Raw genomic sequence first — 25,037 nt, 5'->3', positions numbered from 1 at the left:
GTTTTGCCGAATTGGGGGCTCTGTTTGTTCTTGAAATACTAATTAATAATCAAAGGCTGTAAATTAAATTAATAAAAAATTGCAGAAAGAAGCAACTTAATTTTAAATGACTTAAGTGCGCTAATTTAATGTTAACTTTTTTGTCAGATATTTGTGTTAGAGTGGAGAAAGAAGTCTTTCTCAGTAGCATGACAGCCATAGGTATCAAAACATGAAGGAACTTGTTCGCGATGTTTTAATGGAGCTTTAATTGGTTAAATTTGATTGTTTATAATAAGGTTATGCCCATGAATAGCAGGAAGAACTGGGCATACGGAGTAACAACTGAACAAACCAGAAACGCAAACGAACGAACAAACGGAAGCCCGAGCGAACAAACATCCGAGCGAGCGAAGGAATAGCCGAATGACCGAGTTAACGATCTAACGGTCCACCTAGCCTCGCCGACGAGAGGGTAGGTGTGGGAGGGGGTACGGGGGGCCTCCCCCAGGAAATTTTGACAATTTTAATTCAATTTGGTGCACTCTGTTGAAATCTTGGGGCTTTTTTATGCAAAAAGAAACAACCATTAAAGAGAAAAAATTATACATGCGTAGGCTTTTGTTAATACCATCCCCTAATATTAGGATCATATTATTTTATTTCTAATATCAATGCAAATAAAAATACATTTACACAGGTTGTTGAATATGGGAAAATAAGTTTAATGTGCTCTGTTGCTGATTTATAGATCGTCATCTGATCCTGAGAAGAAATTACTGTCATAGTCTGTAGCGTCCACTCATAGCTACTTGAATCTGTACTTTAATCAGTTGTTCACTTGCTAGTCTGCACATAACTTGTATTCATTTCATTCACAAATTGCACGTGAAAGAGGAAGATTCGCTGAAATAACAACAACGCGACTATTTCAAAGATGATATTGACCGAATAACCGAAAATACTGCATACTTACAAGTTATTGTGCCTTCTTAATGGAAAGGAAAACTTGCCCTGACGAAACGACAGTATAACTCCATAACGAAACATGTGCTTTCGTGGGAAAGAGCGCCCGCGATATTTTGTGTGCGGTCACCGAAGACCACACCATATAACGTTTATTTTCTGTCTCTTACACGCTCCCCCCCGAAAGACGACTGGGGAGTCTTTCTACTTTAGCACAAACCAGTACTGAGCGTACAAAAAACCAGTCGAAACTATCCGATCAGTACAAAGTTCCTCAAAAGTTCCCTCAGTTATCTTAAGAGAGGATCTACCACAAAACCAGGCAATATTAAAATATGAGTCTACATCGACCCCCTCAGATTTTATTTATATTTTGCATGAGGCTACATATTGAGGTAAAGAAACAATAGGTAGAGTAATATGGAACAAATCTTTAACGTGTGGATGATGTCGAGGTCAACGTTTTATGGTTCGAATTGGGTAAAAAATGGCCAAATTTCCACTTAAGTATTTCTTAAAGCATTGCATCTTTCCAGTTCTAAACGCTAATGCAACTAATACTACCTAATGTCATATCAGTGATAGAAGCAAAACTTTAAATAATTTGCTGGGTGACTAGAAAACCTACTTTGAAATTATGACTCCTCTGGTAATTTGTGACGATAAGGAGTTTAGGTAAAAATTACGATTCAATATCACCGATGCGGCGTTATATTAAACGATTAGTTGGACATAATTTTATAACACTCTTCATGGATAATAAATACAAGCAAAAAAAAAGTTTGTAAAGTTTCAATGGCAGACAAGATTTTGGAGGACAAAAATGTGCTATATGTGAGCGGTGCGAAATAAAAATGTACAAAGAGTTTCATGGCCAGCGTGAACAAGACGGCTGATTAAAAGGCAAATACCGCTGAAATAACACAAGTAGAACTTTTAATGCCCAAAACACCCAAAGATGTTAACTATAGTACTAAATACTTAAAATTGTAGCAGACTTACAGTGTAGAAACAGATATACAATTCACTCGATCGCGATCGCCATCTTTGAAAATCAGCTTCAAGCCTATCTTCATGACAAACCTTACCCAAAATTTCAACCATTTTGAAGCACTTCCGTATTGATGACAGTAAGAATCTTAAATAAGAATTCGGCAAGGCTCACATATGCGCTATTTTCGTAAAATTAGCGAAGGCCAAGACTCGATCATGAGGAAATTTTTCATGCCACGGCCATGTTCTTAAAGACTAGTGCCCAGTGCCTTATGCACCTATCAATGTGAAGATGAGGAGGGGTGGGGAGGGGAGGCCGGTCATAGGCGAAGGATTGACTGCAATGATCTGACCGTACTGAAATGTGACTTTTGACTGTTTTAATGGTCATCTAAAAACTTTGAAAGACCTTTAATCACTCTTTTGACTATTCACAAGAGCCCTTGTAGTGGCGCATTTAAACAAAAATAAATAAATAAAATAACAAGGTTCAAATGCCCGGCCTTGCACAATTCAGCAAAATTTACTGAAGAAATGCCTGATACTCAGGTTAGTTTCAAGGTTGTTTCTGTGTCTTCGATTCCTACCACAATTTTCTAAATTAAGGAAGTTCTTTTTTTGAACAGTTGCAATACTTTGTTCTTGACAGTTAACAGTGCAAACGCCGACATAAGCTTTTATCTTTGCGGTGTTCATGTAAGAAAGGAACGCTGAATAATGAAATATGCAAAGAATTTACAGCGAGGCAAGTTTGTTGTTAATTCTTTGGCGGAGATTGTATCTCTAAGACCGCTCCACCACCGCTTCAGCATCTTCTTCTTCGAGACATGCTATAGCCGCTAGTAGATGGCCGATTTTTTTCATCGCAGCTAATCTCGAGAAGTAACTCGTAATTTGCTGGGGAGTCAGCCACTCTCCTTTTCCAAATTTTCGATTCCCAGTTTCGTCTCGAAGTGAACGCATCCTTGTTGCAGCTTCCGCTGGGGTGACCTTTCGACCGGTTTCTTCACCAATCATAAATTGCTCCACAAGAAAGCTCTTCACTCTTTCAGAAAACCTGTTGCTCCGTCTTGTTTTTGCTAGAGCCCATCCGATGACTACTTCGTTTTCCATATTTTCAGAAGACGAGCTTGCTGTGAAAAGGTAGGAAGGCATCTGGGACTTCAAAGATATGCAATGCTGGGCCCATTTGCGTCTAATTTGGTCGTACTGCGACTCTTCATGAAGTTTGAATTGATGGCGTCCGAAGTCAAGGTGTCGTTAAAGGTTTTGCTTGGTCCTTAAAGTTTTGATACATCCCTCTTCAGGACAGTTAAACAAGTCATCGTCCTCCTCATCCGCGGGTCTAGGATCAGGTTCGCTAGCTACACGCGTGTCACGAGATGGCTGCTTGGACGTTTTCTTCAGCATCCCATGCAATAGTCTCTTCTGGTTCACAAGTCGCAAGTATCACGTTCACCCCTGTCTCTCCCTGTGGCTGACCCATCTTCATGAGTTCCTGCTTTAAAAATTTTCTACCTTCTCCGACTTGAAACACTTTCCAAACAATTATTTCACCATCTTCGGTATACCGAAAATTGTTTAGCTGGCTAATGCAACTAAACCTGTGTGCGATAGACGTTTGCTTCATCGTGTTCACTTCAATGACAGCTACCCGGCAGCCCCTAACACCCCCATATGAATCGATGGCTTCCTTTAATTGCTGTGCGGTTATTACGTCATGACCTATAATAAGTAACAAGAAGAACGAAAACGAAGTGAAATTTCTTACAATTTGTGAAAGAAAAAACTAGAGAGATGCAGTTCATATTCGTCCCAATTATTAGAGTGTACTGTGTCTCCCCACAGGCGGACCACACTCTGTGTGGTGTAATGACTGCAACTTGAGACTTTATATTCACGCGACACGATCGGTTGAAATTTTGTCCATTTTAAATCAGCCAATCAACGCTTCGCGACCGTTGCACTTCAAATACCTAACCCTGCCGGGGAACGGTTGCGAAGCGTTGATTGGCTGATTTAAAATGGTCGGTCTGCATGCTTAGAATTCCTTTGGTCCCTGACTTTGCTACAGATCATAGTTTGAAACCTACCTGGAGGACTTGAGCTTCGCTTTTCTCGGAGGGAATTTAAAGAATGAAGCCCAAACTCGGCCACGACATAGCAAAATATGTAGTTAATCGGATGCCGTTGAAAAAACTGCAAGAATTTTTCAAATTTTGCGACAATTCTGGTTTGAAGTAACGACCCATAGCGGTCGCCGGCGGCTTCTTGCCTGCCTTGTCTCCCTTTCTCTAGTACCGGCCTTCGGCCGGCAACACTGTTGAACAGTAAACGTGCCAGAGAAGGGTTTCTACGGCTCGGATTGGCAAAAAAACACCACGCGTCACTCAATCAACATTTCCTTGAAACTAAGGTAAAAGGCGACTTTAATAATATCTCAATTTCAACCGATCGTGTCGCGTGAATATTAAGTTTCAAGTTGCAAACAGTCATTACACCACACAAACGGAGGGTGGTTAGCCTGTGGTCTCCCATGGCCGATATGGGAAAACAAAGATCCCTAACAGGTAATAAAAGCTCCGGTGCTCCTTAATTGGTTTATAGTAGTCTAAAACAGTATAAACAAGAAAAAGAATATCCAATAGACTACCACCTGGAATCAGTTTGAGTTCTCCTACCCTCGAACACGCGTTATGCACACTGTGTACTTAGTAGTGGGAATTGCGGTATGATAATAGATTGGACAACGCAAACACGCTTTGAAAACAATCAGCATGTACGTACTCATAATACGGCAATACAAACGCTAAGAATAATTAGGCCCTCGTGTACTTCATTCAGGCTTAACATTTAAACGTTGTTCCTGATTTTGTCGGTTGCACAATGTTAGACCTAGTAAATTGAGTGCTTGACCGGAGTGCAGCTGGGAATTCATTTTCGTCGAGTACTGTATGTTTGCAGGAAGAAATTACATTACCCTTGTTAAGGTATCTTGCAATATGTGCTTTAAGAGGTGCAATCTTTCTGTCGCAGACATCTTTCCCACTGCTCACTAAAGCTAAAGCTGTAGTTTCTCAAGGTTAATCCTCCTCTTGCGGCAATAGTGGGGGCACTGATCAACAAAGACGCATTATGATAACAGCCAGCGTTGTCGCTTCTCAAAAAACTCTCTTTAAGATGTGGGGAGAATTGCACAAGCTGCTGCACAAGGCATTCCAGTATTGAAGGTACCGCAAACCAGTCTTGATTGCACTTCTCAAAAATATGAATAAACGTCTGCACTTGAGAAACGAAACATGCGTTTGTTAATAACATGTCAATATTTGTTTGTTTATCTTAGATAAAAGATGAGCAATTTGTACTAAATAACATGCAGTTGCGCATTATTCTTATTTTAAGGGACAGCAACAACAACCTGAACAGTTCTTATGCAATCCCAGATAGTGTTGCAAAATCAAATTATACAGTATAAATATCAGATAAACTAGGACTTGAAAAGCTCCTTCATGTTCTTTCCAAAGAATTAACTGATGGTGATTAATTGGTGTTGAAGTATAACCTATACTGAATACCATAGTTTTCCTCCTCCACTTATAAGGCTGTTTTTTTTTTTTTTGTTGTCGTTGTTTTTTTTTTTTTGGAGAAACTGCTCAATTTGGACGATGTCGGAAACACACTTTAGCCACACGTGTTACCTCGAGCCGCGTTTCTTCTTTTTCTGCTTTGGTAATGCAGGCTGACACATGCCAGCTAATACCCTTTTTACCAAACCACTCTATTTGAGTCTCACGGTAGCTTCTTGGTAACCACTTCATAGCCCAGTCCATAACCACTAAGACCTGTTCGGCCGTAAGATTGTTAAGGGCGCTGAGTTTCGCCCTTTCTTGATTGATCGCTCTCACAGTATGAGCCTTCCACTGCGATATCCTTTCGACCGCTTTTTCTACGTCATACTTGATCTCCTCTTTTTGTTCCTGGTAACTAAGAATACACATATGGTTTTAAAAAGAGAGTCTAATTAAAAGCGGCAAAGATACTGAAGCGTACTTGCGTTAACTAAACCTGAAGAGAGCGTGTTCAGTGAATTTTACCAACCACAGGCGCCATGCGCCTCGTTGCCTATCTACCATCTCATATCCAAGCGCATACGTGGAATACTTGTTAAATATCTTTTCTATGAAAATTAAATAGATAATACTAAGTACACGATGGAAAATATGCCACGCAACCTTTTAAAACCTATTTCGTGTTGTTATTAGTTTACAATATTTTAATAACTTATTCGAGTGTTTTAGAACTTTGTAAATCTTGGGCCCACAGTAATTGGCGCTAGCTGTTGTGGTCACCCTGTCTTAACACAGTAATCGTTTATTTTCTGTTTCACGTTGTTACGTTCTGTTTATAGTTTTAAGTTTGAAGGCGAAGTCAAATAAATAAAAAATAAATTAAAAAATAAAAAAATCTCGCAAAATTTTTTCGAGCCCCCAACATGAATCGAACCCACGACCTTCCATTTACTAGTCTGGATGTTCTAACCACTGAGCTATGGGTGACTCATGCGGTGAGCAGGCCACAGGGTTCTTTGGTAATTTCCATCGTGTACTTAGTATTGTCTATTTTATTTTCATAGCATTGGGTGGTTGACTGGTTCGCTAAATACCTTTCGGTGCCAAAAAAAAAAAAAAATCGATACCCAAGCCCGCGCGCGCTACACCTGTAACAAGATTTTTTGGAAAGTAATACATTATGCACCTGTTTCAACTTATTTGATGATATGAAAGAAATGTGATGGTATATTTCCAGCCTGGTGAATGAATGAGAATGATGATTATTCTAGAAAGTGACGCAGGCATACTCGGAAAAAAGAAATCCGAGTGCTCCTATCAGGAGCCTATCTGTATTTGATGATGGTTAACTGTAAAAAATATCATTAGATTCTAGTCCAGTAATGATATCACAAGCAACTTTCTTACAATCCAAGCATCGATCGCACTGAATGGTATGGTTATGGTCACAGGATGACTTGAACTCAGCCTCCTCAGATGATAAAGCAAAACGCATACAGTGATCAGCACAGGGACTTTCCTCCAACACGTGCAATTTGTGACCTGCTTTTAAATATCTTTTAGCTGCTCGAATCCTTTGTTTTACGTTGTCAATCCAGCCTATGAGAAAGCAAAGGAATTGCCTTTATTTCCATGGGTTAACGTCTTAAAGGATGGATAATTGTTGGAAGGGGGGGGGGGGGGGGCAACGAAACAGTTTGTACGCCGGGTAAATAAAGTCTATAGGAAAAAAAGCCAAGAGGGTATGTCCTGTTTCATTTTTATTCACTTCCCTCGATCGCAGCGCTTGACACTGGCAATGTGGTCAATTCAAACTGCAGAGCTCGCTCGCAGAGTAACGCTACATGCTCAGTAACAACTGGACATACATCACCTCCACCGATTATACCCACCAAGGGAAGCCATTGTTTGTACAGTTTGTTCCAAGGTATCAAAAGCTGAGGCCCCTTTGTTTGCAACATTGTCAAGGCCAGCAAGACTCTTTTTCTGGGAGGCTGCGCATATCTGTAACAAGTAAGAGGATGCAAAAATGCAACACGCACGTCAAGAATTGTGATAGGTGCCCCGAAACAGATTCGCGTTGTCGCAATGACTATAGTGGTCATAGTTTTCATGACTCTTACACGCCCGCGCACCACCATTTTTTTTTTTCATTTTCGTCTCTTTTTTTACGGAAAAATATATCAAAGAAGGCCATTTCTTTCGTTATACTAGATTTTCAAAGGCGCTACTATAGCAATGATTGAACTTACAATACAAAGTTATATCGTTTGTAACTTTTTATCTTGCAAAACCCTAAGCTAAATTATAACAGGACAATGGGCCAAATACCTAAACAAGGTAAGTCAACAAATATTTTTTTACCTTAAGAATAGAAAAAAGCGTTGATCTTCCAAGAGGATCAAAACTGACTTCACGGCAGTACGAATTATACAATTTCACCATTCTTGAACTTATAACAGTTCGCACAAGATCAGGTATTTCGATGCATTCACCAGTTGACGTCTTGAGCTTTCTGGTACCATAAGCTACGTCCTGAAGGTAATGTGGGCCACTAATAAAATCTAAGAAATGGTCAACTTTTTCTCCGTCTAGGCGATAACGTATAACGGGTTCTCTCTCTTCACACACTCCCTCACCTACAACCACAGCATGTTTTCTTGCCTGATCAATCCTCTATTTCGTGAGCCCTGGCACCATCTCCTGTAACTGTGTTTTAGTGTAGTGTAGTACGAAGATAGATAAAATTGTCATTTTCGTGTACCATGAGGTGGCTCCTTCGTACAATGAAATCAGGGTTGCCATAATCTTGCCTTCAGGCTCCGATTCTTTAGTTGTAGTAGTGGTTGTGATCAGAGCAAGTAACTCAGCAGATTGTCCCGTTGCAATACACTCAAGAGTGTTTTCCACTACGTCCTTCGCCTTTCGCTTGATGTAAGAACGTGTACTTTTGGCGACATCTTTCATCGGTTGATTTAGCTGAAAGCGCACTGGACTGATTCTTCCATCACTCAAACTAGCAATATGTCTATTTAGAGCTTGTAGTCCACTATTAGGTTGAGGTGTTGGTAAAATTCTCTTCATCCAAGCATAACGACTGTAGTAAGGCAGGCATTGGCGTCATGACGTCCTCATACTGACCCTCGAGTTTAAAGTATAACCTGCAATCTTTCGTTAGGTGAAGGTCATTTTAAGGGTATAGGAAATGTCAAATACTTGAGAAATCTGCTATGATTGCAGTTATGCTAAAATTCCTTTATTAGGCAGCGAGTTATTGTATTTTCATACCTGCGTTCGTCTTTGTCTTGGACAGGTTGCTGAAAGTTCGTTTTCACTGGCACTTTCCTCTCGGGCTTCAAAATCTTTTGTGGCCCCCTTTACCTCCTTCGCAAGTCCAATAAAAACAGTAAATACGCAGATTGCTCACATTTAGCTTGCCCTCTCGGGAAAATAAAAAGGGAAGGAATATTCGGTGACGATGAAGAACTACTTCGTCAAGTCTTATAATATAATGAGACTGGACCTCTCATTTCCTTCTCCTAATATATCACTCGATCTTCTGAGGTACTAGAGCTCTATGTTTTTCTGTCCGCGAAAGGAAGGAGGGAAGGAAGGAAGGAATAGGTATTTCTGCTCCGAAACAGAATTGGTTTGCAAGGGACTATAAGGCGTTTGGGCATAAAACTTCGATATCACACGCTTTTTTCTACACTCTACTCAACCAACTTCTTTGTACAAATAATACTACAGTGGAAACTCGATTTAACGAACTCCTCGGTATAACAAACGATATTCTCTAACCCGGCTTGGAAAAGAAAGTCGATATACAACGCCTAGATACAGCAAACCAAAATCTCTGGTCCCTTGGCACTTGGTTAAATCGAGGTTCCACTGTGTTCCCGTTTTTCTAACAGTTACGTCATGTTTATTTTAGGAAAGAACGCAACAGCAGTACCTGCAACTTAGGGCCTCTTCATATGATCCCGGTTGACCGGGCTAGCCCGCTTACCGAGATCTCGCCTCATTCCTATTTCTTTTGTAAAAAATTCGATGTGTTCATATGAGAAGGCGGGCCAGCCCGGTTACCGAGATCTCGGTTTCAGCGACCGAGATCTCGGGAGTCCGGGACGAAAATTTTCTCATATGAACACGGTATCCCGGTTACCGGGATGAAGTCTATAACCAAACATTCGCGTCTTAGAACGGATATATTTGATTATTACGGCTCATTTCTGAGATGTTCTAGTTCAAAATAATTCCTTTTCGTAGTAGAGATAAAGATATAATACTTTTGAGGTTTGTAGAACCGATAAAAATGAAAAATTCTTGCCGGGCTTGTTCGGTAAATGTCATGCTCGATTGACCGCGTCACCACTTTTCATCTTGGTAACCGGGATGAAATTTCCCATATGAACGGACTGCAAAATTCATCCCGCTTACCGAGCCATCCCGGTAAGAGGCCCTTAGAAGAGGCCCTTAGAGCGCGTAAAGGCCTTTGTATGAATTCCCAGACATTTCATACAGACACCTAAAATAGCACAATACAAAATAGTCTAGGATGTTACAAGAATAATAATACTAGTGTATAGCAGTAACAACAACAACAAAAACAACAACAATAATAATAATAATAATAATAATAATAATAATAGTAATAATAATAATAATAATAATAATAATAATAATAATAATTAATGCATTCTCATTGATGTGGCTGTCCCATCTGATAAAAATACTTTTACCAAGGTTTCCGAAAAAATACCCAAGTATAAAGATGTAGAAATAGAAATCACAAGAATGTGGCAAATGAAGACAGAAATAATCCCAGTGGTCATAGGTCCGTTAAGAGTAATTAAGAAAGGTTCAGAGAAGTTCAACAGTGAAATTCCAGGAAACATCAACCTCTAAGAAATTTAAAAGACAACATTGCTGGGAACAGCCCATATTTTACGGAAGGTCCTATCTATCAAGTGACAACCAGGACAAAGCAACCCTCTAGTGCACTAGGTTCATGGTTTGGACCCAGCCCTTGGAGAAGAAATACTGTATCATGAACTGAACTATATAATGATGATGATGATGATACAACAATGATAGTAATAACAACAACAACAGCAACAATGACAACCCAAAGTAACATCTTTTTCCTAACCTTGGCCGGTCTCACACAAGATATCATACTTGCTGTAGATTTCCTGTGAGATATGTCTTGTCACTCCTCTTGTTGGCTTCTGCTTGCTGTCGTGTATTGGATATTTGCACGCTTTGCTTGGCCGCCATCCAAGCCCGAATTCATCTCTGTGGCGGGGGCAAATAGTAAAAGAATCTCCCTCTTCGAAAAATAATCCAACTCTTAGTAGGCAAAGTTTCCATTCCACATCGACACCTTCCGATGTGGTCTTATAACAACCGTTTAGATAACCAGAGATGTCTTTTTCACAGGTCTTTAACGGTGCAAGGGCTTTCTGATCTTTATAACGGCCAGATAAACCGCATTCTTTCCTGGAATAGGTTCTAAACGAGCATTCAAAGGAAGCCATTTTGACTAACTGGGATTGAAATTTGAGACATGAAATGAACTTACACCTGCAGATGTCAAAAGTCACAGTGTCACGCAATCGTCTATCCCAGCTGTACTTCGTGCAAAAACAACAATTAATTAAGATATTTTCACTGGTTTCCATCGGGGAAAGAAAAGTGAATGCTTCATTGGGATTTCCTTTCGGTGGAAGATTGTGTGAGCTAAACTGAACAAACTTGACGCGCGACCTGACTGATGATTCTAAACCCAGCATGTTTTTATTTTATACCGACCAATATTCAGGGCAATGACGCTTTGACTGAGTGACGCTCGATTCAAGGAATGCATGCATGTCACCTTACGGTTACTTATGGGGAAGAAAGGTCGAATTTTTCTCAAATAATTTTTTTTAGATAATTGTTGAAACAAGAAAGGGATGCAAAGTTTCGTGAAAGCAGCCGTTAGCAATCTTAAAAAGAACGCGAGCTATCTGAGAAACAAAGTTTTGTAGGAAAAGCGGTGAGCGAGCGAAGCTGTCATAATCCAATTTATGCGGGACTGTGTTATCATATTACGCGGCAAAATTTACCCGCGATCTTGAATTTCCGACAAATTTGCATATTTTTGTCTTCATCGTGTTCATCGCATGTCACGGCGTTGTATGTAAAATTTTCCCGTGAAACAGCGTTCCATTTTGGATTCAAGCATTGCGTAAAAGGTTGTTATGAAGAGAGCGAAACTAGAAAAGTCACGTTGGGTGACAGTTGAGAAAAAACCTGGCCCAAAGAAGGTCGAAAAATCATTTGACGAAGCCAAAAAACTCCAGCTGGCGGAGAGCGACAAGGGTTCTTGGTACAACCAGTCGGATTTTCTATAACTGCCTCGGCAGTAGAGAAATTCAAGAACGAGAAATCGGATAGTGGAGAGTCGAACATCAGTTCGGAGTCCGAAATCAAAGATGCCGGCGACAATCCAGCCACTTTCGCCGTTGTTGACCGGCTGAAAATAAGCAGCGAACCTCAGCGCGCAGCCTCGTGTACTGATAGCGGTGAGAAGTGCGTGTCTCGTGTCAACTCCGTTGGGGCTGCCAGTTTCATGTTCTGCGTCTATCTACCGTTTTCTTCTTTGTTTTGGTTTAGCCGGTGGCTTTCTCGCGCCAGACTTAACTTTTCCCATAACGAAATCGCTTTATAATATTACAGTAACACTAAATGCTTACAGAACTCCCCAGGGAATGCTTCTTTGTGTTTGATTGGCCGGCGTGAGCCCGTTGACAAGTATTTTAACGAGGTGCGAAAACTCGGAGAATGTTGCAAGGCCGAAAACACGGCTTTTGTTTTTGCGCGAATTCCCCATCTTCAAATGAATTAATAGGGTATGTAGATTTGTCATCATAAAGTGATCATAAAGTGTGTCAGGCTTTTACGAAATTCAAAATATTTTTCCCGTGACGTGTTAACATCTGACGGAACTACAAAAATTTTCCATTGTCCATCTTTAGGATGGGTTTTCTCACAAACCAATAGGAATAAAGAAAAAGCCTGACACACTTTGTAAGCCTATTATCTCCTGATTGATACTGGGCAGTGTGTTTGGTTGTGCGCCTTTACGTGAGAGTGGGTAATTCAGTTAAGTACACGTCGCTAGTATTGAGTTTGCAGACCTCTGAGCGCTTATGTATCCAACAAAATAAAAAAAACATTGATATTTTCGCAAACTTCAATTTATCAGCTTTACAGTGATATATAGTTTTTTTGTGGTTTTATCGAAAGCAGCGCGCGTACGCTAGATTTCCCTGAAAGCACTCGCAAAACATGGAAGTAACCTTATTAAGGCCAGTCAGAACGATGGTTATCGCTGGTATGACCCTATCTTGTCTTTGTTCAAATTTTCTATGCTAGTTTCCCAGCTGCTAAGCAATTTGTGGTTTTAAAATGTGCTTCAAAGTGATTTTTTGCTTCTTTTGTAAAGCAGCATTCTGTTTTAGTCATTTAACTTCAAGTGATCACGGTTTTCATGTAGACCTCATTTGCATATTGATAAGAGATAAGCAACATTTATTCATTACAAATTCTGTTATCCGAGGTGAACTTTACAGACTTTTAATTTTTGCTCTAGAAACGCTATTTGTTAAGCAATCTATAAATCGTTTTAAATTCAATCGAAGAGATGCCGCATCTCTACAAACAAGGACTTTTGAGGTCCTACTTTTTACATATGAATTGAATAGGGCTGAATATGGTAAACTTAAATCAAGCACAAAGCCAAAAGAAATAAATAGCAATAGTTTACTCAACATTTTCCTTTTCTGTAAGGTCAGAGGTATCGTTCATTGAAATGTCATATTATCCCCTGACATATTACAGTTGTACCAGGTGATCAAACACAGTGTGTATTTTACGTCAAATTTGAGCACTTCCCACCTTCTGACATTTTGATTGACATTTCTGCACAACAATAGACAATTGAGTAAAACTGTTGGATTATTTTTCGAAGAGGGAGATTCTTTTACTATTTGTTAACTGAATCTCCTCCTGATTCTACACCTTTAAAGCTTTGACGACGTTCAATTCAGCTCCTCTAAAATTAGTACCGTTGTCACTATAGATAATACCTGGGGGGCCTCTTCTACTCACGAAGCGCAAAACTGCATTGATGAAACTGTCAGTGGAGAGGTTGTTAACTAACTCTATGTGAACTACTCGATATCTTAAGCAGGTGAAGATGCAGCCGTAACGTTTGTTCAGAGAAGGGTCTCTCCTTGATCTTTTGTTAGGTCCTATCTTTACGTAGAGGGGCCCGAAGTAATCCAACCCAACTGCAGCAAATGGATATACGAGCCTGTGACTGTCCGAGGACACTCTAACAACTGGAATTGGTGCTGTCACTTGTTCTCCTAACTTGGCGTTCTGACGTTTGCACACATGGGCTTGCTAAGAACTTGCGTTATCGTGGAAACTGCATTCACGATCCAATAGCGCTGCCTAATTTTGGCCAGAACTTGATAGGTTCCTACATGTCCATTCAAGTGATAATAGTGGCAAATTATCAACTCAGACACGGGGTGCTTTGCTGGCAGTATCATCGGGTGCTTGGCATCATATGGCAAACTCGAGTGATTCAATCTTCCGCCGACACGTATGATTCCTTCATCTTCGAATGGCTTAAGTCTGGCTAGTCTGCCTTTGATGACTGTTTCACTTTTCTCATCAGCAAATGACTGTTCCTAGACGAACTTCACAATTTTCTTCTCCGCTTTGTCCACGTCATGGATTGATAAGGTTTTAGGACTATACTTCACACTTCTATCTTTGTCGTTCTGGCACTGGGACTGCATTTTTTTTATTTAATTTTTTTTCATTTAATTCAATATTTATTCAGGGGCATCCAATTTAGCAGAGCTAGTTTAAATGGAGCCCTGACACAGTACAAGACAAAACATTGAAACATGAAAACACTAGAAAAATAATTAAGTTATACATGCTGCATGTACGGCAGGCGTTATTGCTTAGGATGGCACTTAAGTTTAGTTTTAAACTCACTGAACGCCTCTACCTGTCTAATGGTTCTCGGGATGGTGTTGTAAGTTCGAGCGCCGTTTATTCTGAAGCTCCCCTGATACTTAGCAGTTTTTGCGAAGGGAGGGCGCAACAAATCACGGCTTCTGGTGTTATAGCCATGGTAAAGATGCACGTGCCTAAACTCTGAAAGTAAGTACGAAGGCGCTATTCCATGAAGACATTTATGGACTAAAAGGCATTTGAGATAATTTCTGCGCGCTTGTAGGTTGGGCCAACTAAGTGTTGATTTTAATTCCTCAGCCGCGACTGATCGACCTTCAATAATGCACGCAACACGTCTATTTAGCTTATCTAGGTAATCTTTGCTCCCAGCCCCACAACTGTCCCAGACAGGCGAACAGTAATCAAATAATGGCACAACCATAGTATTGTAGAGCATTAGGCAAGTTGGCTTGGGGAGAACCTTACGCGCTCGACGCAGAACACCTAATCTTGACGAGATCTTGTTACCAATATATTCTATGTGGTCCTTCCAGGATAGTGTTGTCTAGGAGGACCCCGAGGTATTTGAACTTATTAACCCTTTCTAAACGCGTGTTACTGATTGCTATAACTAGATCGTCAGCCTCTGCGGTCCTCTGATGGGTGCCAACAAGCATAATCTTCGTTTTCTCAAGATTAAGTATTAAAAAATTAGCATGAAGCCAGCTTAGGACATCCGTTAGGCCACCAGTTAACTGAGCTTGACAGACTTGTGTATCGTCAACATAAAGCTCAACACTACAACCTTGAGCCACCAAGGGTAGGTCGTTTATGTAGATAATAAATAGTAAAGGACCGAGTACATTACCCAGGGGGACCCCAAAAGGTATAGGCTGGGGTTCAGACAAGAGCCCATTGACACAAACACTTTGGTCTGTTGAAGGCTCTAGATAACCACCCAACTATTCTTCTCAGTCGATCCCACGACGAATATTGTTGGAACAAAATGCTCCAGAAATCTGCATGAACTGTGGATGCTCCAACAGTGACTTTCTCCTTTTTCACTCCTTCGTCTGTATCTAGGAGGTCTCCCAATTCCTCTGGAGGCTGCGGGGGCCAATCTTCAACTTCTCTCCACAAGAATTCTGGACCACGGCGCCATCTTTCCAGTTTTCCAGTCCCCAAGGCCTTGATCCCTCGGGAATAAGGATTGAGCTCTGATCGTACATGCCGCCACTGCCCTAGATCTGATTCTTGACGTATGACAGCTACCCGGTTTACGACGAAGGTTACAAATCTTCGTACTTCATTGGCAGTGTACTTGAGAAGTATCATAGAGTCAGTCCAGTAAGTCACACTGTTAATCTTAAGTCTTCCTTCTAACTCTCTCGTTATGACCTTGTTGACTTTCGTTCCTAGAGTAGCCGCTGTCAACTCCAGCCTTGGTACTGTTACAGCACTTTTCAAGGGTTTCACGCAAGACTTCCCCATTACGAAACAGCAATGAATTTGCCCCTGACTGTTAACAAGACGTAAATAAGAGGCTGTCCCATAACCATGCTCTTGGGATGCGTCGGCGAAATGATGAAGCTCTACATGTTTCACTTCACCGAAGTCCTTTGGCTTAAAACATCGAGGAATACTGAATCCTTGCAAGCTCATAAGCCCTTCTCTCCAACTCCTCCAACGTTCACACAATTCTCTTGGGAGCTTCTCATTCCAATCCAACTTTAGTTTGCACAATTCCTGATTCATTTCTCTTCCAGGTAAGAGTAGGGGGCTGGCGAATCCGAGCGGGCCATACACCGTTGCAATAGATGATAAGACACCTTTCCGATTCTCTGGACGCTCCTTGTCATTCACAACAAAGTCAATGGTGTCATGTTCAACATTCCAGTGGATTCCTAATGCTCTATCTTTAGGCAAACTTTCTGATTTCAAATCTAAACTCTTAATGGTGGGTGCTCTTTCCTCCACCGGGAACGCTGACAACACGCTGCGAGAATTGGAAATCCATTTTGTCAATTCAAAGCCTCCTCTCGCAAGTAACTCCTGGAGCTGCTTACTGACTTGAACTGCGCGTTCTGAATCAGCAAAGGATTTAAGCAAGTCATCTACCTAGAAATCCTTAAGCACGGCGTCAACTGCCTCTTGGGAGAAGTCTTTCTCATTATCCTTAGCCGTCTTTCTCAGGGCGTATCCTGCTACGCTCGGCGAGGACTTTGCTCCAAAAATGTGCACGAGCATTTGGTAAGTTTTCGGTCCCTTTGACAGGTCACCATTCGGCCACCATAAATAACACAACGCTCCACGATCTTCTGGTGCTACGAAGACCTGGTGAAACATTCTCTTAATATCTGCCGTAACTGCAATGTCATCTACTCAGAATCTCAGGATCACTCCTATCAGGGTGCTGGTGTTTTCAGGGCCTCTTAAAAGTTGCTCATTCAAAGACGTTCCACCACTCCTTGAGTCACAATCAAACACTACCCGCGGTTCTTCGGGTTTTCTAGGATGCCACACCGCGTGATGAGGAACGTACCATAGCGGCTTAAGCACTGGGACTTCGTCATCAGGTACCCGTCGTGATGCTCCCTCGGTCAGGTACTTGTCCATTACGCCGCTGTACTTTCGGTGGAAAACTGGATCCTTCCTCATCTTTCTCTCTAGCTAACTTAACCTGCTTGTGGCCGTCGACAGACTTTCAGGAAGGTCAGGCTTCTCTTGGCGAAAAGGAAGCTTAAGCTGATAGTGTCCGTTCACTAAGGTCGCTGACTGATCCATAAGTTCCTGTGCTTTACGGTCCTCAACAGACTTGCCTTCCTCAGCATTGGCATCAGCTTCAACAAATTCCTCATCATACATGCGCTCTAGCTGAACGCTTAAGCTATCTTGGCCGGTGCAAGTAAAGTTTATGTGACCACGATCCTTAACGGTTTCTCCAATCGGGCCGTGGACTGTCCACCCAAGGGGCGTCCTCACTGCAACAGATTCGCCTTAGTCTCCTTCCTTCCGATCTAACTGCTTGTCAATCAGGTCTGGGAGATCGTTTCCTATCAAAATTGTCACTTTCTTATCTCCTGTTTCGGGTAAGCTAACGTCACAAAGATGAAACCAACGCTTTTAAAATATCCTCGTTTGTGGCCATTTGGCGTGCTGAAACGGGAAGCTTGCTTGTAGTCAAGACGTTTTCGAGTCGGAACTTTGTATCTCCTTCTAACGATTTAATTTCTAACTGGACTTCATGACCATGTCTTAGCTCCTCGTCCGCACAGTTGGTGGTGGTCATAGTATAGCTGATTGGCTTCATATCCGTTACACCTATTTCACGCGTCAAACTATCAAGACAGAGCGAGGCGTGTGAACCGCTGTCTAGGAAAGCGTGTGTTATGATCTCTCTGGTGCCTCCCGGACATCTAATCTTGACTGGAACTACCTTAAAGCATACTCTGGCCCACTTCGAGCGCAGCAACCGTCACTAGATCCTGTTCCCTTGCACTTGCCATCAAAGGGCTGCTATCCTTCGTGTTGGGCGCTTGCACATTGCTACTGTTCGCTGAACCTTCCACCGCATCACCGCTGGGATTTCTAGGGTTCTTTTCATCAACGCTCTCCGACGGGAAATGTAGCAGGTAGTGGTGATCCTTGCCGCAACCTGATATTCGGCAGGTGAATCCCCTATCACATTGTTTCGCAGTATGTCCTTGGTCAAGACAAAGCTTACAAAGTCCACGTTGACGAACAGTCTTTAGACGGTCATTCAATGAGGCACTTCTGAACTTTCGACACCTCCAAACATTGTGAGGTCCGGAACACTGAGCACACTTCCAAGGGGGCCTTGGTGATGTTTTTTGGCTTAGGCAGTTCTGGTCAGTTTGAGTCGCAAGGGTAGTAAACTTGGGAGGCGGATCCTTTATCTTGTTTGGTTCCTTTTTTTTCTCGGTTACCATGAGAAGAGGACCCTAATTCTTGCCCGTATCTATTGTTTTTACGATCTGCAACAAATTCAACAAAGTCCGCAAAGTCCGCTCGACCTTTTCGCTTGATGAGATCTGCTTCATCCACCCACTTCCTTTTCAGGCCCTCATCAGGGAGCTTTCGCATCAACGAGATTATGACATCTTCGTTGTCTAACCGACTCACGTAGTTGTAACCCATACTGGTCAGGACCCTCCTAGCATCTTCCAGTCGCCTTACAAACTCCATGAGAGTCGTTGCATCTGCTTTCCGCACTTGAATTTCTCTCAGTTTCTTCATGTGGGCTTCTACTATCATGTGAGGCTGGCCAAAGTTCTCGCTAAGAGTTCTCCAGGCTTCTGTGTACCTTTCACCCACTGTCAAATTAACACAACTCCCAATTGCTTCTTTAGCTTTGCCTGAGCACTGAGCTAAAAGGCGTGTCAGTCTTTGAGACTCATCAGACACCTGGTTCTCAATATTGTCTTCAAGGCTCGTAACGAGCTCCACATACTCCAAAGGGTCTCCACTGAATTTCATCAACTCTACTTTCGGTAAGGATGGCCCTTGCTTGATTGCTTCGGCAACTGCCACCCAATGATCAGGTTGCATGCGTGACTGCGGACTAGCTGGCTGCTCAAAAGGAGGTGCTGAATAAATGTACGTTGATGTGGATTGCTGAGGAGTGTTGGCAGGATAGACCTCGGTTGCTGATGCATCTAAACCTACAGTCCGTGGACTACAAGACCATGTAGGCATTCCTGGTGATTGGTGCATCGACATTGGTGATGCCGCAACAGCTGTGGATGTTGCCCTTGGCAAATTAAAACGAGGTACATAACTGATAGGCGAGCTGAACTTAGTACAATTAATTGAAACCTGGGTAATTAAACTACTAGAACTCGTCTAGTGAATTGCAACTCTTCCTACGTGTGGACCAGAAGTCGTGACCGCTGACCCTGATGTTACGTAACTCGCAGTCACCAATGATGAAAGTGAAGTTTGGGCAATATCTTGTGCTGAAGATGTCTGCATTTTTCCATTGTCAACAACTGGCTGGGATTCTGAAGAGGGTGTGGCACCACCCTTAACAGGCTGTGAAAAATGCCCGTTCGCAGGAGGATAATTGGCACTATGCTCTTTTAAGTAATCATTCATTCCATCCTTTGCTTCATTCTCTTCTCCGCGCTCCAGCAGTAAGTCAATTTCCGCCTGCTCCATCTTAGTCTTAGCACTCAACAGCTCTAATTTCCTGCTTAACTCTGCTTTACTTCTTTCTACTTCTTCTAATTTGCGTTCTAGTTCCTGCTTTTCTTTTAGGGTCTGCACTTCCAATTTAACTTCTGCTGCCACCCTTCTCTTCTCCTTAACATTGCTTCTTTTTGACACACAACTTCTCTCGCTCTTGTCAGACCCATGGCTCAATCCAGATTCAGAAGGAGGGGTACCAACTCCCTTTTTCCTCCACTGATTTTTGAGGATTTTCAACTGTTATTTTTATTTCTCGTTCATTCTGATAACTGTCATCATCTTCAAAGCTGAGGTAATTATCATGACTGACAGCAAAGTTACGAAATGCTTCTTCATACCTGCAAATCTCGGCTTCCACTCCACTTATCTGTGTGCTAGGGCTTAAAATCAATTCTTGTACACAATTTCGCCGTTTTTGCAGTTCTCCAAGATACCAGCTTTCTCGACTCGAACTTCTAATTCATCTAGTTTTTGTTCGGCTCTCTTAATCTAACAGGCCTGGAACTACTGCCTTGTTCTACCGGATCCTCGCCATAGAAACCAAATTCCACGTTTCCACTTGTTAATGATGGCCCTACTTGCTCTAATCCACCATTCTCATCACCTTGGAACGTGCGCTGAGGCGATTTCTCTGTTGGTGTCGAATAGGGAACATTTTCCTTTTGTGGAGTCACGTGAGTCGCTGCTTGCTCGTGTCCACCTTTCTTAGCACTACTTTTAGATTTCTTGCTCTTCGAATTCTTGCCAGTCATTCCGTTCCTTTAACCACAGTACTGCTTGAAATCAATAACTTCGAATGATATGGCGTCCACTCATAGCTACTTGAATCTGTGCTTTAATCAGTTGTTCACTTGCTAGTTCGTTTCTAATCTGCACATAACTTGTATTCGTTCCATTCACAAATTGCACGTGAAAGAGGAAGATTCGCTGAAATAACAACAACGCGACTATTTCAAAGATGATATTGACCGAATAACCAAAAAACTGCATACGTACAAGTTATTGTGCCTTCTTAAGGTTACCCGGTACCTTCAGAGGTGTCTTCAGAGGTGTCTCGCGTCTAAGCGATGTAGCGCATCCGGTTTAAACTGTAGATACCTGAACCCTTATATCCAATTAAAGCTTATAGTACTGGCTATCCAACTGAACCAAGAATTTTGAAATAAAATGAATTGCCGATTTTTTAGCGCTGTTTTCTCGAATAAATTTTTTTCACTTGGAGCAGCCACTTCAAAGAGTTAAAACTCAAAAGGAATTTGTTCGTTTGCCTTCAAATTTGGACAGTAGCTAGTTTAACATATAAACAACAAAAACGTGTCTGCGAATTTTTTCTTTCGAAATATTTTTTCTCCGAGAGCGATTTTTGTACGATTACTCCACATTTTTTTCAACCTATTTCGAAAATGCTCTATAACTTTTCACTGCGATTGAATATGGGAAAACGCAGACACGATTTTTTAGCGCGTTGGGTCCGGAAACTGAGGAGCAAATTAAATTAGCAAAAAACAAAATTCACTTTGACTTGTAGCTTTAAAAAGGTGATTCGGACGCTCGCAATTAGAGGTCGTGAAAAATTCGACAATTCATTTTATTTCAAAATTCTTGGCATAGTTTGATAGCCAGCTCTATAAGCTTTAATTTGATATGGAGATTCAGGTATTTACAGTTTAAACTGGACGCGCTACATCGCTTAAACGCGAGACACCTCTGAAGGTACCGGGGAACCTTATTGGAAAGGAAAACTTGTCCTAACGAAACGACAATATAACTCCATAACGAAACATGTGCTTTCGTGGGAAAGAGCGCCTGCAATATTTTGTGTGCGGTCACCGAAGACCACACCATATAACGTTTATTTTCTGTCTCGTACATAGTCTGAATCACTATCACTACTGTCATCTTTATTTGCTTGTTCTCCCAAGTGGAACAGCCTCAAAGCCCTTTGTTCCTCCTCCACATGATCTTCAACCCCGACCTCCACTTCCTTACTTTCTCCACTTCTTCTTTTTCTTCTTCTTCTACCCCAGGTTCTTCTTTTTGAGCCACGCCCTCATTTGTCTCTGTGCTTCCATCTTCTTGCCTGTCTTTAGGCATCATTGTCCTTGGATATTTGTGTCAGATCGGAGAAAGAAGAAGTCTTTCTCTGTAGCAAGACAGCCATAGTTATTAAAACATGAAGGAACTTCTTCGTAATGTTTTAATACAGCTTTTAATTGGTTAAATTTTATTGTTTATAACATGTTTATGCCCATGAATAGGAAGAAGAACTGGGCAAACGGTGGAACAACTGAACAAACCGGAAACACAAACGAACGAACAAACGGAAGCCTGAGCAAACGAACACCCGGGCGAGCGAACGGATAGCCGAATGCCGAGTTAGCGATCAAACGGTCCACAGAGCGCTTGCCGGCGAAAACGAACGAACGAGAAACCGAGTGAACGAACACCACGGAACTAGATGAATAGCTGACCGACCGAGTGGACATCTCTTTTGTTTGCAGTTCTAAGCTTTTATAAGAATGGTTTTTTCTGATATTCTAGTGCAAACTTAAAAGCGCTTATCTTTTCGGAACGAGTGGGAAGTGATATAGCTTTCGTCCTCATTTCTTTAATGTTAAGTAAATATTGAAAATCTTACGCATGTATTTTAGTGAGCTCACCAAAAAGAGAATTAAGAAAACAGCATAGATTGACGAAAGCAAAACAAAGCTCCGTCTGCTCAGAAGGTCTGTCATTCTCGTCAGGGGCACAGTGAACAGACCCGGTAGAGAGCTCAAGGAACGCCAAACAACGAAAAACATACGAAGGAAATATGTGAACGTCGATACGAGGGAGAAAAATTTGAATAAATTCAGGGTGAAATGTATCCACCACACGTTTCAAACTGCGGCACCAATCTTTCGCAACGCCTTGAATGCGGGGGGCTCCCAAGCTTCGTGTTGACAAGATGGCTGACGCAGAAAACGGAAAGAGGACACGGTAAACAAGTTCTCAAAACAAAACTTTATTTCAATTACTTTTTGGCATCGATACTCAAGGTAGTCAGGAGTTTATTCAACCTTTTCACTTAGAATAATATTATTTATTATATATGTACTGAGATTTACTGCAAAATGAATATGTCAAATAAAAATGATGCGTTGCAGAGTACAAGCAATCTGATTGGTTGTGCGATTTTTCTCACTAGTGAAAAATACCGTATGACCAATCACAAGCCACAGACGGAAGTTTCCACTAGTGACAAAAATCGTATCGGTTTTCCCGCCTTTCACTGACGGCGTCACTGGGCAAAAGGAAAACCATGGCGTCTTCTTCGAGCAATTCAAGGTTTGCAGACTGATAACTTCACTAGAGGAATTTATTGAAGGACAAGAAAACGAAAACACCAGGAAGAAAACTGAACAGAATGTTGCTTTGCTTAAGGAATTTTTGAGGCTAAAAGACGAGTCAAGGCCTGTAGAAGAAATTCCCCCACACGAACTGAGTTCATTCATCAGCGAATTTATCATAACAGTAAGAAAGAAAGAAAACAACGAAGATTACGAACCCACTTCCTTGCGTGCTATGATGGCCAGTTTTGAACGGTATTTAAAGAAGAAGAATTACGGCTACAGCATCATGAGAGACGTCGTGTTTGAAAAAGCACGAACGGCATTAAAATCAAAACAAAGAGATCTCAAGAAGAAAGGCAAAGGCGATAAACCAAAAGCTTCAGTTCCCCTCACAGAAGACGACATAAGACTGCTGTATGACAAAGGATTGTTAGGAAAGTCAACTCCTGAGGCTCTACTGAATACAGTTTGGTTCAACAACACAGTCTATTTCGGTCTCCGTGGTTGTAAGGAACACAGAGACATGTGTTGGGGCGATGTGCAACTACGCCAAACTACAAATGGCGAGGACTTTTTAGAGTATACTGAGAGACAAACTAAGACTTGAACCGGAGAAAATCCCAGAGATGTCAGGCAAATAAAACCGAAAATGGTTTCGGTTCAGGGAAGTGAAAGAGATCCCGTCACTGTTTACAAATTCTACGCGGAGAAAAGGCCGTCGGAAATAAACGACAACAACGCGCCATTTTAACTAGCAGTAAATAACTGTAAAAAACAAGATTCCTTTAAACCATCGTTTAAAACGTCAGCCGTTGGCGTGAACAAGCTGAATTCGTTAATGGAAAAAATGGCAGAAAAAGCCGGGCTGGGGCCCAATGTAAAGAACTATAGCGGTCGCAAAACAATGATCCAAACTTTAACAAACAACGACATCCCAGCTACAGACATTATTCAACTGTCGGGACATAAAAATCTTCAAAGTGTGACAAATTATTCTGTAGTTTCTGAAAAACAGCAAGTAAAAATGTCTCGTACTTTAAGTGAACTGATGTCCGTGAATGTGCATAGCTTAGAGAAAACTAATTCATCTCAAGTTGGAGAATGCCCCACTAATCCTTCAGCTAGCTCGGCGGTTCGCTCGGCGGCAGATCAAGCCAACAAGCGATGTCGCTTTTCACGGGCGCTGTTATTCATGGAGGTCAATTCAGCATTTCTATTAACAGCCTCAATCAATCCCCGAAGTTGGCAATCCAAGAAGTTGAGGCGAAGAGGTACAAAAGGCTAAAAGTACTGGATCCTGACTCTGATTAGAATGCATGAATTACTATAATTAGTTTTACAAAACAGTCAACTTTTTCAAGTTTTATATAGTTACGGTTTTGAACGGCGATATTTAAAGCTGAAAATTTTCATTGTCATTTAAAGTTAAAGAATCGTTCAAAAGTAGCCTTTGTTCCACTTTCTTCAGGTCATTGAATAACTTTAATGTTGATATGAATTTTTGTGCGTTCAGTTTGCTCGAATAAAATCATTCGCAACTCGTTGTGGTCTTTGTCTTGATTTCACCGTGCAATTGATAGTTGTTAACATTATTTTGTAATATCTCAGTACATATATAATAAACAAATTACCTCATGGTTGGTTCGCTTGTACGATTTTTATTCACTCGTTGTGAAGAATCGCAAACTCACTCGTTCGCTGCGCTCACTCGTTCGTTTGCGATTCTTCACAACTCGTAAATAAAAGTCGTACGCACTCACCAACCATGAAGTAATCTCTATATGATTCTAAATCGAACAATTGCTAGTGCGTAACCAAAGAATTGCTCATTGCCCTTTTAACTGAGGAGTGATGAAAAACTGCGAGTCAGCGAGCCATGCGAGTCATGTGAGCCGTGCGAGCCATGCGAGGCACGCGAGTCATGCGAGCCACAGTACAAATGTTAAAAAAAATGTTTATTTGTGAC

The 25,037-nt window shown here is 41.5% G+C and overlaps 2 pseudogenes across 1 annotated transcript; one reads left to right on the top strand and one right to left on the bottom strand.

Moving 5' to 3' along the window:
- Positions 1 to 1,521: 1,521 nt before the first annotated feature.
- On the bottom strand, positions 1,522 to 11,047 carry LOC146469595 (uncharacterized; annotated as a pseudogene). The gene is made up of 7 exons (XR_014867184.1): positions 10,660 to 11,047; positions 7,872 to 8,675; positions 7,400 to 7,511; positions 6,860 to 7,106; positions 5,630 to 5,925; positions 4,919 to 5,222; positions 1,522 to 3,663 (listed from the first exon to the last, which is right to left on the bottom strand). The product of XR_014867184.1 is annotated as an uncharacterized LOC146469595 (transcript).
- A 10,567-nt stretch (positions 11,048 to 21,614) lies between these two features.
- On the top strand, positions 21,615 to 24,382 carry LOC146469594 (uncharacterized protein KIAA1958-like; annotated as a pseudogene).
- The last annotated feature ends 655 nt before the right edge of the window (positions 24,383 to 25,037 follow it).

This window comes from Pavona decussata, unplaced genomic scaffold, assembly GCF_977016875.1.
Source record: "Pavona decussata unplaced genomic scaffold, jaPavDecu1.1 SCAFFOLD_122, whole genome shotgun sequence".
NCBI classification, from domain to species: domain Eukaryota; kingdom Metazoa; phylum Cnidaria; class Anthozoa; order Scleractinia; family Agariciidae; genus Pavona; species Pavona decussata.
The sequence above is the reverse complement of the archived record's forward strand: the minus strand, read 5'-3'. Positions and strand labels throughout refer to the sequence as shown.